The sequence below is a fragment of the Trichechus manatus genome, unplaced genomic scaffold, assembly GCF_000243295.1.
Source record: "Trichechus manatus latirostris isolate Lorelei unplaced genomic scaffold, TriManLat1.0 scaffold00337, whole genome shotgun sequence".
Classification (NCBI taxonomy): Eukaryota; Metazoa; Chordata; class Mammalia; order Sirenia; family Trichechidae; genus Trichechus; species Trichechus manatus.
This window is the reverse complement of record NW_004444273.1, coordinates 542,042-546,348: the sequence shown is the minus strand read 5'-3', so window position 1 is coordinate 546,348 and position 4,307 is coordinate 542,042.

Genomic DNA, 4,307 nt, shown 5'->3' with positions numbered 1-4,307 from the left:
ACCCCTACTGCCATCCCATTTTTCTGCTCATTTTTAGCAGTAAAACTCCTAAAAAGACTTGTTTACATATTCAAACTCCAGTTCCTCTCCCCCCATTACCCCTTCAATCTACTTCATTCAGGCATCTGACCCCACAAAATACTGAAAATGTTTTATTAAGATTACAAATTAGATCCATGTTGCTAAAAAACAAAATTCTTGTGTTATTATTAACCTGTTTTCTCTCTCTCAAAACCCACATTTGATCCATTATCAAATTATTTTGCTCTACATTCGAAGTATGTATAAGCTGACTTTCAATATCCAGAAAGAGCCTCTGATCCTATCTACTGTCATTTGATTGGATTATTTCAAGAGCTTCTTAATTAGTCTCCCTGCTTCAGGTCTGTATCCACATTTGCAGATTTTCAATCCAAAAGATGGAGCTATTTTTAAACCCAAGTAGTCTTATGTCACTCCTAGCTGATAATATTCCAAAGGCTTTCATATCACACAGAAGAAAGTCAATTGCTGCAAGAACCTTAAGACCAGTGTGACCTGGACCCCAATATCTCTTTGAATGTATCTCTTATCACTCTTCCTCTCACTCATTTCCAAGCACACTCGTCTCAACACTGTTCCTCAAACAAGCCAGGTATGTGCCTGCCTCAGAACTTTTCAGCTGATGGTTATGGTTATGTGTCAACTTGGCAGGGCTATGATTCGCAGTGGTTTGGCAGTTATGATGTAGTTTGGCAATCGTATGATGTTGTGATCTCTTCCAAAATGTGATTTGATATAATGTGACCACCTCCACGATGGGATCAGCTGTGAGTAGCCAATAAGTTGAAAGGGAGTTTCCTTGGTGATGTGGACTACGTAGACTATAAGTGGACATTCTGGCAAGGCTCACGGACTTTTGCTTGGTTTGGATCCTGCAGCTGGCTCCTGTTCGTCTGACCTCAGGTTCTTGGGACTTGAACTAGCAGCTTACTTGTAATCTTGCCTGCTGATCTTGCGTTTCGTTGATCTTCACAGCCTGTGAGCAAGAGCCCTGCTTTCTGTCCTGCTGATCTTGGATTCACCAGCCTCTGCAGCTACATGAATCAGGAGAAGCCTCTGACCCACGGACTTGGGACGTTGCAGCCTCTACAACCATGTGAGCCATTTCGTTGATATAAATCTCCCTCTCTCTATATATTTATATGCTTTATTGATTTTGTTTCTCTTGAGAATCCAGCCTCAGACACTGTTCTTCTATCTTCCCACAATACCTGTCATTCTTACCAGTCTTTAATCAAATGTCACTTTCTCAGTGAGTCTTCCTAAGATCACTCAAATTAAAACAGTAACCCTCTTCCTAATCATCAATTCCTATCTTCCTCTCGTGTGTTACTTTTCTCTTGTAGTACTTTTAACCTTTAACATGTTATTTAATATAAATATTTATCCTATTTATCATATGTCTTCTGCTACTAGAATAAAGGTTTCAAGATATCGGGGATCTTTGTGAGTCTGGAACGTAACAAATGCTCAATAAAAATAATTGCTGAATTAATTAATCAAAGTATATACACTAATAGAGTTCTTATAAAAAGGAGCCTTGGTGGAGCAACAGTTAAGTGCTTGTCTGCTAACTGAAATGTTGGTGGTTTGAACCCATCCAGCGGTTCTGTGGAGAAAGACCTGATGATCTGCTCCCATAAAGATAGTAGCCAAGAAAAAACAGTGAGGCAGTTCTACTCTAAGACTTTAAATCAGCTCCAGCACCCAACCACAACAATAGAGTTCTTACAAAATATCCTTGAAGTTCTCTACAGGTTCTGACAGTCTAAGAAACATTTTATATATATATCAGTGACTTGTCCAAAGATCTACAAAGACAATGCAAAGACTGAAATATATGTGAATAAGACTGAAAAGGTAGGAAATGCAAATTATTTTCAAAATGGGGGAAATGGATCTATGTTAATGAAATAACTCAAAATGTGGATACTATATAAATAGAACATAGGTAATAATTTCAAAACCAATGTACATCTAAATGGAAAATGACAAGGTAGGTTACATCTGGTAAAAAGTGCTTACCAAAAAATTGATGAGTTTTAATTAACGCATCATGGTTTTTGCTTAGCATAAATGGAGGATATTCTTAGAAAAGGCAGTTAGTGATTTTTGCAGGTAGCTATTCTAGCCGGTGTTTGTGTTGTATTTGTGTTTAAATATGGAATGAACAATTTATTGCCAAGTGAAATTGGGTAATTCTGCGCTTTTGTTATTAGGTTCAAGCAAGAAAGTCTAGTCCACTTTTTAAAAACGTCTTTCTCTTGTTTCGGGTTGTTCAAGCTTTCTTTGTAATGTTTTGGCAGGAGTACCAAAAGGCTGTTATCAAATTTGTCATAGTTTGATATTAAAATATGGATGCATTAATCTTATAATGACCTTTTCCCTGAACTTAGTGCTAGAAAAAGGATGCTGCATCTTATTTAAGTAACTTCAAGGCAAGATATCATACAGCATTCAAATATAAGCTTTTATCCAGTTAATCATCAAGCATTACCTACTTTCATCAATGTTTGGGAGCTTAATTCCAGGATTACTCCATAGACCCAAACAATAGAACTTTTATACCATAATAATTAGAAAAGGAACCTATTACCCAGGATTATAATTAGTGACTAACATATTAAATGACCTTTAACATTTACCTTAAGCCCTGGATTCCTGGAAAACCAGCAAGGTTATGAATGACGTATTAGTAATCTTTAATCTTTATTACTGCTGTGGACAGAATTTTAATGATTTTTAAATAGGCAGTGGTCACTAACATATCCCTATTAAAATAAAAAAAAATCTCATAAAAAATTAAATGGATTAAGACTTCAAATGTACCATCATCAAAAGTATTATCTAATTACGGAGTTCAGTGAACAGGCCAAGTGAAATGCCTGGTAATATTAGTTACTTGCCACATGGGAATGCCCAAGATTTATGCACAAATAGATTCTGCTTCTGTTGCAACATAGTAATTAAGAATTTGTCAGGGAAATTTGACCCTCTAGGGTAGAAATTACTTTGTAAAATAAGAATGGCAGAGCACTAGTCTCCTTGCTGCACATAATTTAACTTGATTATTTATACATCAAAGAGAGTCTGCAGTGACTGCAGTATAATATTTAAGTAAAGAGATATTAAAGAAAGAAGCATCTAGTGAAATCTTTTCCCCAAATCTCCGTGAGAAAATAGAAGAAATTTTCATAAAGCATTTCATTTTGCATTTAAATTGGGGCCTAGATTGTGCCTGTGAATTTACTGCTGTCAAATTTAATTTTTCTTTAATTCTTCAGGCCCAGATGTGAAAGGCTCTGTGTGCAGGCTGCAATTTTCAATGCTTACAGGTAGCACCCAGATCGATAATGTGTCTTTATGAGAAATTACCATTAATGTTATTGAGTATGCATTTTGTTTTATAGGATAATAAGGTAATATGAAATGCCAATTCATTCATTAGAAGAGAGCTAAGTGCTTAAATGAAATGGGTGACAGGTCTGAAAAAAATGTAGTTACGGGCAGGAAGGCAGGAATGGATTTTTAATGACCTGATACTTAAATGCTTAGCCATGTTTTCACATTTGCTTTTTATAAGCAAATTAATCTATAAAATAAATAAGATTATTTAAATTAGAAAATGTTTTTGACTGAAAATTCTCTGCAAAAATACTCTCCCAAAATAATATATATAACAACAAAATGTGGTTTCAGAACATTTTTCTAATGGGCTACTTTTATTGGTATTACCTAAATTTACTAAAGATAGACATTGAAGAATGAAAGAAATGCTATAAAAATCATCAGGGCACAATTACAATGTCATAAACAAGAACAAATGTAACTTGTAATAAAATGAAATATACTTAATATACCTATTGTTGAAATACGCTGCTACAGGAGCTAATTCTGAAATTAAAATTCCAGAGTCCTTACAAATTTGGGAAACTATGATCCAATTAATTGGAGATCAGGTTAAAGAAATAACTCATTTGCAATTTTTATTTAAGCTAAATATGAATGCTAGCTTTGATATTAAGAACTTTATATTTTGTCAGGAAAGAAATACTGAGTTTCTGTACCTTCATGAGTCAAATTATTCTGATCCAGCTGCATGACATTAAACCGAAGGCCATTCTAATTATCTAAAAAAGTTGGAAGGACTCATTCATTTGATGGCTGCAATTCTTTAAAGAGCCAGCATGTATTCTACAAGAAAAGCATTTGAGTGACAGTGAAACAAAATTTTTGGGAAAATATAAATATCTATTCTATGCATA